We start from the raw sequence: 13912 nt of genomic DNA on the forward strand, positions 1-13912 counted from the left end.
ATTCAGTCCATGATGTCAGGCTCCATCTGTCATAACAGTCTTTCTGGGCAGGAATGAGAGTGCGTAGTTTTGGACTTTTCAGTCTCATGTTCTGTCAGTGAGGAGGGGCACGGGAAGCCGGGAGGAAGCAGAGACAGGACACCTGACCCGAACTAGCCAAAGGGTATTCCATCCCATAGCACGTCATGCCCAGGATAGAAACGGGGGAGCTACGCAGAAGGACCGGATCACTGCTCGGGGCTTTGGGTAGGCAAATGTGCCAGTGCTGATGAACAAGGTGACCGCGGCCAGGTGAGGGAGGCACGTGGAAAAGCCTTTGTGGTGTCCCTGCTCAGAGGGGATCCTCAGCACGGCCCTGAAGATCTGCACATAGGACCCCACAATGAAAACAAAACACCCATGTGCTAAACAGAAACTAACCACAGGAAGCCCAACTTCCCTGAGGTAGGAACGTGAGCAGGAGAGCTTGAGGAGCTGGGGGATTTCACAGAAGAACTGCTCCACAGCATTGCCTCGGCAGAGGGGTAGGGAAAATGTATTGGCTGTGTGCAGCAGAGCAGTGAGAAACCCACTGCCCCAGGCAGCTGCTGCCATGTGGGCACAAGCTCTGCTGCCCAGGAGGGTCCCGTAGTGCAGGGGCTTGCAGATGGCCACAGAGCGGTCGTAGGACGTGATGGTGAGAAGATATAACTGCTGAAAACAAGAAGAGAAAGAAAAAACTGTGCAGCACAACCTGTGTAGGAGATGGCCCTGGTGTTCCAGAGGGAATTGGCCATGGATTTGGGGACAGTGGTGGAGATGCAGCCCAGGTCCAGGAGGGAGAGGTTGAGCAGGAAGAAGTACATGGGGGTGTGGAGGTGCTGGTCGCAGGCTGTGCTGGTGATGATGAGGCCGTTGCCCAGGAGCGCAGCCAGGGAGATGCCCAGGAAGAGCCAGAAGTGCCAGAGCTGCAGCTCCCGCGTGTCTGCGAATGGCAGGAGGAGGAAGTGGGTGATGGAGCTGCCGTTGGACATCTGCTGCCTCTGGACGTGAGGTCTGTTCAAACAAGGAAAGGACAGGGAGAAATTACAACATATGCATTTCCTTGTTCCTGACTGAAATGCATTTCCTTTCTCTGGTTTGTGCTGGCTGAGTGTGCTGTGAGGAGCAGGACCTCTGCCCATGTGCTGCCAGGGAGTCAGCTTTGCTCTGAAGCAGTGCTTTCTCCAGCTCTGATGTTCAAAAGGGATGTCAGATGAAACTCACCTTAACTGTAAAGTTCAGTACTTGCACTCATGACTCGGGTGAGTCTGGGCTGCACAAGAGAGGCTCAGCATGGCCTTAGAATCATTTTGACTGTGTTCTTTATTGACTAGCATAACACTGCTGAGGCTTCTTTCTAGGGGTTTAAATCCTTCTTTGTATGACTGAAAACCTGAAGAGTATTGAAACAGGCAAAAGGTCTCAGCTCTTTGTAGCTTAGTGCAGAGCCAGGAGAGCTGCAGTGTCCATCAGTCCTTTCCCATTTGCCCTGTGCTTACACTTGCACTGCCTGTAGGATGCCTTCACACACAAATTGATCTTAAGAACCCCCACAAACATCTGTCCTGTGCTGAGAGCAGGGGAGCATGGTTTCAAAGGGCCGATCATGGAGCTCTCATGGGGAGAAGCAAAGGACTGTGCGCTGCCTCAATGTCTTTCAGAAGGACCCTCTGCCAGTGATGTGGAGCTCTGAGCAGCCCTGACCCACGGAGCACCCTCTCAAGTGCACAAGAACACTTCTCTGTCCCTGCCAGGGGTTGTTCCTTCCCGCCCAGCTTCTCCCCCAGCGCCGTGGGGAGCTCCCGGGCAGGCTGAGTGCTGACCCTGGCAGGCGGCAGAGTCCCTGCCCCGGCACACAGCCCCTGGGGTGCAGGGACCCTGCTCGCAAGGACAGCGCTGGGCACCCCTGGCTGCACACCCACATTCACACCCTGCAGCCAGCCCCAGGACAAGGGACCTGTCTTCTCCTGGCCCTCGCATGGTGCAGAGGGAAGCCCTGCTCTGCAGCACATCCTCCTCCTTATCTACACAGAGAAACTAAGAGAGTCCTCCTGGCAGATCCCATGGACTGTCCGAGGCAGCAGCTTGAGGAGATCCCTCCAGGAACTGCAGCTGCATTGCCCTGCACCCAGAGCCTTACCACGCACAGGGCTGGGAAGGTTTCTCCTGCAGGCAGCTCTCAGCATCCTCCACTGCCAAGTGCCTTTAAGCTCTCTGAGGCTCGCAGGTCTGCCCTCGGTGCCTGCAGGCAGTGCCCCAGCCCTGCTCCTGGGCAGAGCTGTCTCTCTGCAGCGCTGCCCGCTTGCCAGCATCTCTCTGCGTCCCAGGAGCCCGGCCCAGCTCAGCAGCAGAGGCCCAGCCCAAGGTGGCACTGCCTCTGCCCCTCTGGGCTCCCTCCAGGGCTCCCTGGGGCTCCAGGGGAACAGCATGGGAAAGTGCCTGAAGCAAGCACTGATGTTCCCTCCCTCAGCTGGGAGACACACTGCCTTCCTGCAGTGTCATTTCTCTGCTGAGAGACAGAGTTATGGCTAAAAATCAACTTTTCTTAGAATCACAGAATTGTTTAGTTTGGAAAAGACCCTTGAGAACATCGAGTCCAACCATTAAGCTGTCACTAGCAAGTCCACACATTGACCATGAGAACAGCCCTGGAGGGATACCTCGTCTGGATGGTCACCAACAGCAACTGGGACTTTAAGTGGTATTTTACTTCTTACCATAATGTCACTAATTTCTATTCCATTCTGTTTGTTGTTAAACATTCTGCTACACATGAGAGGATGGAAATCAGCTGGACAAGTTACGTTATTCCAGAAACCTCCTCGTATAGATAATGGTACATAAACGCATTTAACAAACTCTTTAACAATCGAGTAAAGCAACCAAAAATGTCCCTCAATTTACCACTGGAATTCAGCACTACTCTGTTTGTAGGCACAGAGGCAAGAGGTGACCACACCACTCTGTGAGAAAGATGGATTGACTTTAGTGACAAGGTGGATCGTGCTGGTGCATCCCCCCCTTTCCTGGAGCCCTCTGCTTCCCAAGGAATTCCTATTAGGCCCCAGCCTTTGCACAGCACAAGGAGTTGGGTGCTGGGTGCTCCCTGGCTGCACCAAGAGCTCTGGTTGCCTGGTGAAGGTGGGGAGCAGCACACAGAGATCTGGAAAGTTGGATACTCCCAGATCATACCAGGAGCACTTTTGGGATCATCAGTCATTCCCTGCCAACCTGGAACAGAACTGTTGTGCAACTGGGGCAACCGACACAGAATTGAGGCCGGGATGAAAACTGGCTGATGACTAAAGCCCATCATCTGATGACCCTAGAAATGGCGGTCCCAAGAGAGAGACCCTTTGAGCTCTCCTGGACCCCAGCGGGCTGTGACCGGTATCTCCCTCAGAGTGGGACACCTCTGAGAGCCCCTAAACTCTCCAGTTTAGGAAATAGGGGGATCATCTGCCTGGGCTGTTCCTGCTGCTCGTGGACACTCAGCCCTTCGCCCGCTGCCAAAGCTGATGTGAGTATTGTGCTCTGCTTTTACTTTTCACTGCCCAAGGGCAGCTTTAACACAGGTATGCATGTAGATGTGTCTATAGCCATCTAGCTCCAGCTCAGTGTGTTGTGCCAGCTTAGATATTCATTTGTAAGTGTGTGTATATTAGCTTCAGTGATCAAGTGTCGTTAGAAAACCTGTGATTCATTTTACGAATGCAAACTGCTGCTACCTGACATTGGTGACCCTTTAGATGAATACCAGGTCTGAGACTAAGATGGGATCCAGCCGCACCCAGACTCCTCTCGGAGAGGGAGTTTAGAAAGCAAAGGGGTCCAATCTGAACCTCGTGACTCAACGGGAGGGTCTCCCTTATTCCTTTTGTGTTTGCAGTTTCTATACACACGATTTCAGTTCAATACTGTGTAAATCACTTGAACCCAGTCCTGTATAAATCACTGCCAAGTCTGACACAATCTCTTTTTGTAGGTGGTGGAGTGGGGCCTCGCCACCAAATCCTGTTGAATCGTGCACGCACCCCAGCCCTGACTCTGCACAGGGCAGCAAGGGGTGCTGCTCTTCACTACAGCCCAGCTGGGCTGAACTGAGTCGATGCTCACACAGAAACCTGCCTTTGTCCCAGACGAGGCTCTACAGACCACAGGATTCTCCAGAAGTACCAGCCCATCTGGTTTTCTTGTCCCATCCTTGCACAGGGGGAGACCCTTGTTGCTGTTTCTCCTAGAACACACGGGAGTAGAAAATGAAATATCATTTTTAATAACAAAACTGCATTCCAATTACCATGGAAAATATGGAACAAGATGCTAAAGCCCAACAGGTTTTACCAGGAAGAACAACAATTAACCAAAAATTCCCTCCTTTCCCAGTTTCCTCAGGAACTGACAAGTGCACGTGACACAGCAAGTGATCTGTGTGACTACTGCACGTGGAGGTGAGCAATTCCTTTTGGTGTTAGATCTGTATAGTCAGATTTATCTCCAAACGAACTCAACTATGTACCAAGCAAATAGGCAGGTAGTTTTCAGCTGGATCTGCAGTGCCCTGCTAGGACCTGCACATTTGGGGACTCCAGAAATAGCTGGGACTTTTTATCCCAAGAAATCCACCCCTGACAGGAAGGAAACACACACTCTGCTCTGTGACACCAGGGGTCACTCCTTCAGCTGAGCTCTAATCCATTTTCAGAAATCACACAAACCCACTGTGCATTCAGCACACCAGGAGCTTTTATCAAAACCTCATCTCCCCAGAACACTTCAGTTGTAGAGGCACTAAATATTTATGTAAAGGGTTGGAAGGGACCTTAAAGCTCATCCAGTTCCAACCCCTGCCATGGGCAGGGACACCTTCCACTAGAGCAGGTTGCTCCAAGCCCCTGTGTCCAACCTGGCCTTGAACACTGCCAGGGATGGGGCAGCCGCAGCTTCTCTGGGCACTCTGTGCCTGTGTCCCACCACCCTCACAGGGAAGAACTTCCCAGGATCCCATCTCATCTCCCCTCTCTGCCAGGTTAAATCCGTTCCCCCTTGTCCCGTCCCCACAGGCCCTTGTGTGTTCTCCCCACAAGAAATGAAGGGAGATCCCGGGATTTAAGGCAGCTGGAGCGCTCGGCTGCCGGCTCAGCCAGAGGAACTCACACACCGAGTCCAAAGCAATGACTCTGGTGAAGTCACTTGAGGTGTTCTTGGGAACTCTTAAAGCACCCGAAGAACACGATCGCCACCCACCTCGTTCCATGCTCATGTGTCCACAGACGTCACCGGCACCAAGACACCAAGACGGGAACCACCAGGGGAGCTGCTGTTGCCTCCTCCACCGGTAGCTTGTGTTCCGTGGGGCAGTTGTCATCTCCTGGTGCCTCCGGTGACGGGTTCCGTGGGGTTCCATGGCCTCGCACACCTGAACATGGGGTGTTCCAGAATCAGCCACCCCGTGGTCCTCATGATCATCGTGATGCCTGTGTCCCCATGTGCCCTACCGTGTCCCCATGGTCACCATGTCCCCGTGTCCCCAGCACATCCCCGTGGTCACCATACAGTGGCAGATGGCCCTGTACCGCGAGACGGCCGACAAGGCTGAGGGCTCCGACAGCCCCGAGCAGATCACCTGGAGGGTGCAGGAGGTGTCGGCCGTGCTCTACCTCCTCGAGGTCGGGGGTGCTGGGGGGTCCCTGGGTGCTCTTGGGAGGCTCTGCAGTGCAGGGGATATTGGCTGTGCCCCATGGGCTCGAGCAGCTCAGGGTCCTGGGGGGGGCCAAGAGGTTTTAAGGATCCCCCGAGGGGGGCCCTGGGGTCCTCAAGAGTCTTGGGGGGGATCCTTGGGGTGTATCCAGGGATGCCATGAAGGGGTTCCTGGGATGCTACGGGGGCTCTGGTGGGGTCCATGGGGGGCTCTGGAGGTGCTCCAGGCCTTCCCTGGCATTCTCTAGGGGTATCCCCGGGATGCTCTGTGGGTCCTGAGGGTGCTCTGGGGGTGCTTTAGGGGTCACCGTGGCCAAAACCGACCCAAATACGGCAAATTGGGGAGTTTATTGGGTTTTTTTATTCCCATCTTGCCACGAGCAGGGAGCGTTTTCTCACTCCTGACCCTCATTAAATAGAATTTCCCTCCTTCCCAGCAAATCTCTATTAAATCAGTGGTAAATCAGGGCAGCGCTGCCAGGAACAGACCCAGCAGCCCCTGCCCTCCCCCCCCCCAGGGGGGAAACAGCCCCCAGAACCCCCCACAACAGCCCCGCTCCATCCCCAGGGCCATGCGGCCGGGGCGGGCAGGGAAAGGTGCGGGACCCCCCCTCGCCTCCCCCCCCCATGCTCCCAGCCCCCCTGTGCCGGGTTCCCAGCACCCCATCCTCCCGGGCACCCCCCAGCCCCACTGCCCAGTGCTCACACCCGCCCCCCCGCATTCCCCAGCACCCCGGGAGCGCCCGGCCCCACTGCCCAGAGCCTCGGGGGTCCGCACACCCCCAGCCCCGCTCCCCGGGCTCTGCAGCGCCCCCCAGCTCCGCTCCGCGGACCCACACCCAGCTCCCGCTCCCGCGCCGCCGCGCGCCCCGGCCCCGCCTCCGCCGCTGCAGCCAATCAACGCGCGGCTCCCCCCGCGCGGGGTACGCCGGGAGTTGTAGTCCGGGCTCCGGCGCATGCGGCAGAGGGGGGGCGTAGCGGGACCCCTGGGCGGGGTCCCGGTTTGGGGCGCGGGGGTCCCACTTTGGGGTGCTGGGGTCCCACTTTGGGGTGCTGAGGTCCCATTTTGATATGCTGGGGTCCCGGTTTGGGGTGCTGGGGTCCCAATTTGGGGTGCAGGGGTCCCGGTTTGGGTGCTGGGGTCCAGGTTTGAGGTGCAGGTGCCCCATTTTGGGTGCTGGGGTCTCAGTTTGGGGTACCTGGGTCCCATTTTGGGGTGCAGGGGCCCCGGTTTGGGGCACAGGAGTCCCGTTTTAGGGTGCAGGGGTCCCATTTTGGGGTGCTGGGGTCCCACTTTGGAGTGCTGGGGTCCCATTTTGATATGCTGGGGTCCCGGTTTGGGGTGCTCCCCCACTTTGGGGTGCTGGGATCCCGGTTTGGGGCGCAGGGGTCGAGCTTTGAGGTGCAGGTACCCCATTTTGGGTGCTGGGGTCTCAGTTTGGGGCACAGGGGTCCTATTTTGGGGTGCAGGGGCCCCGGTTTGGGGCGCAGGTGTTAGCCGAGAGAAGAACACATAACCACTCTAAGGAGGTTATATGTGGTGCTTTATTTCGAGGCCCCGGGAACCAGGGGTAGCACCCAAATCTGGTTCCAAAGACCGTCACAACGCGCCCGCAATTTATCCTACTAAGATTTCACAATCTAATGTATATTCAGCAGGTTACATCCTTCTCTCATACATATGTATTTATAAATTGCATCATCTCCTGATTACATCATCAGTTGTTTCTGTGCTTGCGCAGCCCCCTTCTGGTGGTCATCAGGATGAAGTAAGTAGTCTTCCTCAGATGAAGTAAGACGTCTTCCTCGCTATGTCCTTTTTACCTTTTAGAGTCCTGGATAAATCCCAGCGACTGTGCTTGCGCCAATATTCTTCTCTCTCTCCTTGACTGGTTCTTAGTATACAACTCTGGTTTTTAACACAATTAAAAGTTCTACTTGAATAATCTTTAAAGTACTGTTCCTACCAAACCACCACCCCATAAGGATATCGCTTGAATAGTCTCATAAATCTACGTCCACATCCTAGATACTAGCCTTTTCTGACCTAGTGACAAACTTAACAAAACACAAATCAACCAAATCAGTAAGACTAAATACCATATATATATATAGATTAAAACTTGATTAAACTTCTGTTAATCAAACGTTATGATTTCTAACACAGGGGTCCCATTTTAGGGTGCAGGAGTCCCAATCTGGGGTGCTGGGGTCCCGGTTTGAGGTGTAGGGGACCCATTTTGGGGTGCTGGGGTCCCATTTGTGGTGCTGGGGTCCCATTCTGGGGTGCTGGGGTCCCGGTTTGGGTGCTGGGGGGTCAATGACGGGGGGGTCTCTCTGTCACAGTTTAATGCACAGACACTCACAGCTCACACCGACACCACGACGGGGGGGGGGGGGGCCGGCAGCACCTCATAACACCCATGGGACTCCCCCCCCTTTTCCCTTCCCCCTCCTTTTGTTTTGCACCAGCAACATCCGCCCCCCCCAACCCCGGGGGGGGGTGTGTCCCCAAATTAACCCCCCCCATTATAAATAATTAACACCCGGGGGGGGGGAGCCCCAATTTTCCCATCATGCAACGCGTTGGCCTCCCCCCCACACCCCTCCAGCTCCATTATGGCTTTTGGCAGGTTTTGGGGTGCGGGGGGGGAGGTTGGGGGGCTTTAGGCAGAATTTGAGGTGCGGGGGGGTCCCCCCCAAGTGAGGGTGATGAAGGCTGAGGCCTTGTCCTTCAGCTGCCGCAGACAGAGGTGGCAGCTCCAACTGCCTGCGGGGGGGGACACACACACAAAGGGGGGGGGTCAATGGGGGGGGCACCCCCAAAAGACACACACACACCCCCCCCAGGGCCCGCACTGACCTTTGGGGGGCTCGGCCATGGCGGGGCTCAGGCAGTACATGTGGTACCCCCGGTCGCAATCGTCGCAGAACAGCAGCTGGTCCTGGGGGTGCACAATGGGGGGGTCGGGGTGGTTTTGGGGTTCAGTGGTTTGGGGGGGAGTTCAGAGTGGTTTTGGGGTACAGGGGGAAGTGTTGGGGGTTCAGGGGGTGTTTTGGGGGTGTTTGGAGAGGTCAGGGGGATGATTTGTGGGGTTCGGGGTGGTTTTAGGGTGCAGGGGGTGGGTCTAGGGGGTGTTTTGGGGGATATTTTGGGGGTGCAGGGAGCGGTTTGGGGTTGTTTTGGGTGTAGAGGGGTGTTTTGGGGTGCGGGGGGTGTCTTCAGGTGTTTCGAGGTCATTTTGGGGTGTTTTTGGGGTGGTTTTGGGTTTTTCTGGCATGGGGTTTTGGGGTGTTTCGGAGTGTTTGGGGTGCAGGAGGGGTGGTTTTGTGGTGGTTTGGGGTTGGTTTGGGGCGGTTTTGGGGTGGTTTAGGGTGTTTTGGGGTGTTCCAGGGTGGGTTTGAGGTGTTTTAGGGTGGTTTTGGGGTGTTTTGGGGATGGTTTTGGGGTGTTTCAAGGTCTTTTGAGTTGTTTCAGTGTGGTTTTGGGGGTGGTTTTGGGGTGTTTCAGGGTGTTGGGGGTGGTTTTGGGGTGCTGGGTATGTTTGAGGGGGTACTCGGGGGGTTGGGGTGTTTTGGGGGTGGTTTTGGGGTGTTTCAGGGTGGTTGGGGGTGGTTTTGGGGTGCTGGGGGTGGTTGGGGGTGTTCCAGGGGGGTTTCGGGGTGGTTTTGGGGTGCTGGGGGTGTTTGAGGGGGCTCGGGGGCTTTTGGGGTACTGGAGCTGTTTGGGGGTGCCCGGAGGGGTTTTGGGGTGCTGTATACTGCCTCTGTTGAGTGCAAACCTCCAGCACCTCATTGCAAACTCCATGACCCCTGATATCGGGCACAAGAGAGGAGAGGATGCACGCAATTGGACTTTTAGGTGGGAAAGTGAGGAGCGAGAGCAATGCCGGTAGCACCGTTGCGGAGCTCACCGTGTGCAGAAGAGGCCCAGCACCAGCTTTTTATCCTGGCTCTTCGGCTGCAGGAGCAGGGCCCCGATGTTGTATGCGTGGTGAGCTCCACAACGATGCCACCGGCATCGCTCTCGCTCCTCGCTTTCCCACCTAAAAGTCCAATTGCGAGCATCCTCTACGGCGAGCACGCGAGGCTGTGCCGGAGTCAAGCGCGTAGAGCACAAACGTCCCCCCGCGCTCTCTGGCCCGCCCCCAGCCTCCGCTCAGCCCGGAGCTGGCCGGGGGCCACCGACACACATGGGAGCCCGGCGCGGAGCGGGCGGGCAGTGGCCGCCGTGACCCCCGAACCCCCTCGGTGCGCGGTGCGGGGGTGCCGGCCCCAGGAGCGCGGTCGGGCAAGGTGCCCGTGGTGCTGCTGACGCGAATTGACCCATCGGCCTATCGGCGCTCCGGGACCAGCGGGGAGCGGCACGCCGCGGAGCTGCGGCCGGGGAAGGCCGGTAACAACCCGGCTCCGCTCGGCCCGGAGAAGCCGGTGGGGGCCGGTGGGGGCCCCGGGACAGCAGCAGCTGCCGCGTCCGGCACGCGGGGAAGGAGAAGCAGCCCCTGGAGCGGCTTTATCGAGTGGGACCGCTGCTGGGGAGCGGCGGCTTCGGCTCAACACTCGGTCCCATGGCCAGACCCGACAGCGCAGACAGCCGGGGCCAGCTCCCCCCGCCCCAGCCCTAGACAAGACACCCCTGGAGAAAAGCAACCCTCAGCTGCAGGCTGAGGATCTGCCCGTGGCAGGGAAACGGCAGAGACCAGAACTACGGCCACAGGGAGCTGGGGAGCAGGAGCCGCTCCACATCTCCGGCAGGCTGCCGACGGGAACACTACGGACCCAGGGACGGGCACGGGACACACACGGAGGGAAGGACCCACATGGAAAACCTGGGCATCAGCAGCTGCAGGAGCAAGGCAAGGGTTAGAAACCCATGGGAATTATAAATAAATAACTCACCCACCAGCCAGAGCTCTTTAAAGAACAAGAAGAAAGTCATGAAAAGAAGTTAAAAACCAAACCTGGAGCAACAAGATAAAAGGCAAAAGTTTCTGTCACTAAAATCACTATTAACAGCTGTACAACACACTTTGTTCCTGTAGAACTGTCGTGGGTTAAAGGGGACAGAGCATAAAACTAGCTAGGGGAAAGGAAAACGCTGTCTCTGTCCTGGCTCTGCTTCCTCCCAGCTTCCCGTGCCCCTCCTCACTGCAGAGCCTGAGAGAGTGAAAAGTGCTTGCTCAGGGTCAGTGCTACCAAGCAACAACTAAACCATCGGTGTGTTACCAGCGTTATTCCCAGAATAAAGCCAGAACACAGCATTGCACCAGCTACAGGGAAGAGAGTTAATGCTATCCCAGCCAAACCCAGGACAGTATCCACCCCTTATTCCTAAATGAGCAGTTTGTACCATAAAATGAGGCTTTGGAGCCCCAAAACGAGTCTTTCAACTGCAGAATCTGAGCTTTGGACCCTAAACATGAGGCTTTGGGACTTAAAACTGGGGCTTTGAGCCATGCTAGAGGGGTTTGGTTCCTCCAAATGAGGGTTTCGACCGCTTAAGAGGCTGCTTGGACCCTAAAAATGCCTGATTGGATCCTAAAAATGACATCCTGGAATCTGAAAAGGAGACTCTGTAAACTGAACCTGAGGCTTTGGACCCTGCAAACGACGCTTTAGAAGCAAAACCTGAGACTTTGGAAAGTCAAAAAGAGGATTTAGACATGAGTAAGAAGGGTTTATTTTCCTGCTTTCCTCCTTTCCCTTTCCTTCCTGTCCTCCTTTCCTTTCAGTTTTCCTTTCCTTTCAGTTTTTTCCTTTGTACTCCTTTCCTTTGCTTTCCTTTTCTTCCTTTTCCTTTTCCTTTTCATTTTCCTTTTCCCTTTCCCTTTCATTCCCATGCCTTTCCCCTTTCCACCCCTTTTCTCACCCCTTTCCTCACCCGTCCTTTCCATCCATTTCCTTCCCATTCGTTCCCGTTCCTTCCCTTTCCTTTTCCCTTTCCACCCCTCCCCACCCCATTCCACCTTTCCTCACCCATTTCCTTTCCTTTCCTTTCCTTTCCTTTCCTTTCCTTTCCTTTCCTTTCCTTTCCTTTCCTTCCCTTTCCTTCTATTTCCTTCCCTTTCCTTCCCTTTCCTTTCCTTCCCTTCTGATTCCTCACCACTTGCCTTCCATTCCCTTTCATTCCTATGCCCTTTCCTTCACTTCCCTTCCCTTTCCCTCCCTATTCCATTCACTTCCTGTTCCCTTCCCATCACTCCACATCCTATTCCCTTCCCTTCCCATCCATTTCCTTCCTATTCCTTTCCTTTTCCTTCCCTTCCCATCCATTCCTATTCCTCACGACTTCCCTTCCCATTGCTGTTCCACCTGCTTCTTGCTGGTTCTCAGGATCCCAGCCAAGGGCAGGAGCAGCAGCTTCCTCTTTTTGGATGTGGCTGTGACCTGCAGAGCTGCGTCCATTACTCTGATGCTCTGCAGGGCAGGTGCATGTCTCTGCCCCTGTGGTGCTGCCTCCTTCTTGCCAAGGTTATTGGAAGCTGGTGCCGGTGCCACGGGAAGGAGACGTGCCTGGTGCTCCTCTTCCTCAGGAGCTCTGGCCACACAGCTCTTCTTCGGCTGCTCCGAAGGCCTGGTCTTGCTGGGCTGGGGGGGCAGATGCCGTGCAACAGGCGTGTAGTGCACACCGAGGAACTTGGTGTTGATGCAGGAATTCATGCGTGCCGCCGGCATTGCTGGCAGGTGCTCTGCTGCTTGCCCTGTGTTCCTGCTCTGGGGAGCACCGGTGCCCCCATGGGTGTGAGAATGACGTGTGGGCTGAGCGGCAGGGGCCTTGCTGCTGCCAGCCACCGGGACAGTGTCTGTTCTTAGAATCATAGAATCATAGAATAGTAAGGGTTGGAAGGGACCTTAAGATCATCTAGTTCCAACCCCCCTGCCATGGGCAGGGACACCTTGCACTAAACCATGTGGTCCAAGGCTCTGTCCAACCTGGCGTTGAACACCGCCAGGGATGGAGCATCCACAACCTCCCTGGGCAACCCATTCCAGCGCCTCACCACCCTCACTGTAAAGAACTTCCTCCTTATATCTAATCTAAACTTCCCCTGTTTAAGTTTGAACCCATTACCCCTCGTCCTACCACTACAGTCCCTTAGGAAGAGTCCCTCCCCAGCATCCTTATAGACCCCCTTCAGATACTGGAAGGCTGCTATGAGGTCTCCACGCAGCCTTCTCTTCTCCAGGCTGAACAGCCCCAACTCTCTCAGCCTGTCTTCGTACAGGAGGTGCTCCAGCCCTCTTATCATCCTCGTGGCCCTCCTCTGGACTCGCTCCAACAGCTCCATGTCCTTTTTATGTTGAGGACACCAGAGCTGTACGCAGTACTCCAAGTGAGGTCTCACAAGAGCAGAGTAGAGGGGCAGGATCACCTCCTTTGACCTGCTGGTCACGCTTCTTTTGATGCAGCCCAGGATACGGTTGGCTTTCTGGGCTGCGAGCACACACTGAAGCTGGCTCATGTTGAGCTTCTCATCAACCAACGCCCCCAAGTCCTTCTCCTCAGCCTGCTCTGAATCTCTTCTCCGCCCAACCTGTAGCAGTGCCTGGGATTGCCCCGACCCAGGTGTAGGACCTTACACTTGGCTTGGTTAAACTTCATAAGGTTGGCATCGGCCCACCTCACAAGCCTGTCAAGGTCCCTCTGGATGGCATCCCTTCCCTCCAGCGTATCAACTGAACCACACAGCTTGGTGTTGTCGGCAAACTTGCTGAGGGCGCACTCAATCCCACTGTCCATGTCGCCAACAAAGATGCTGGACAGGACCGGTCCCAACACCGATCCCTGAGGGACACCACTCGTTACAGGTTTCCAACAGGACATCGAGCCGTTGACCACAACTCTTTACGTGTGGCCATCCAGCCAGTTCTTTATCCACCGAGTGGTCCATCTATCAAATTGATGTCTCTCCAATTTAGAGACAAGGATGTCATGCAGGACAGTGTCGAACGCTTTGCACAAGTCCAGGTAGATGACGTCAACTGCTCTGCCCCTGTCCATCAGTTCTGTGGCTCCATCTTAGAAGGCCACCAAATTGGTCAGGCAGGATTTCCCCTTAGTGAAGCCATGTTGGCTGTCACCAACCACCTCGTTGTTTTTCATGTGCCTTAGCATATTTTCCAGGAGAATCTGCTCCAAGATTTTGCCAGGCACAGAGGTGAGGCTGACTGGTCTGTAGTTCCCCGGGTC

At 55.6% G+C, this 13912-nt stretch overlaps 1 long non-coding RNA gene across 2 annotated transcripts in view; it reads right to left on the bottom strand.

Moving 5' to 3' along the window:
• Nucleotides 1-5264: 5264 nt before the first annotated feature.
• The window catches only part of LOC115603217, a 94020-nt gene continuing 85372 nt past the window's right edge, over nucleotides 5265-13912 (bottom strand). For both annotated transcript variants that reach the window (XR_003989830.1, XR_003989829.1), the window contains exon 3: nucleotides 5265-5440. This is a non-coding gene — a long non-coding RNA (uncharacterized LOC115603217). The remainder of the gene's footprint in view (nucleotides 5441-13912) is intronic.

This window comes from Strigops habroptila, unplaced genomic scaffold, assembly GCF_004027225.2.
Source record: "Strigops habroptila isolate Jane unplaced genomic scaffold, bStrHab1.2.pri NW_022045627.1_ctg1, whole genome shotgun sequence".
Lineage (NCBI taxonomy): Eukaryota > Metazoa > Chordata > Aves > Psittaciformes > Psittacidae > Strigops > Strigops habroptila.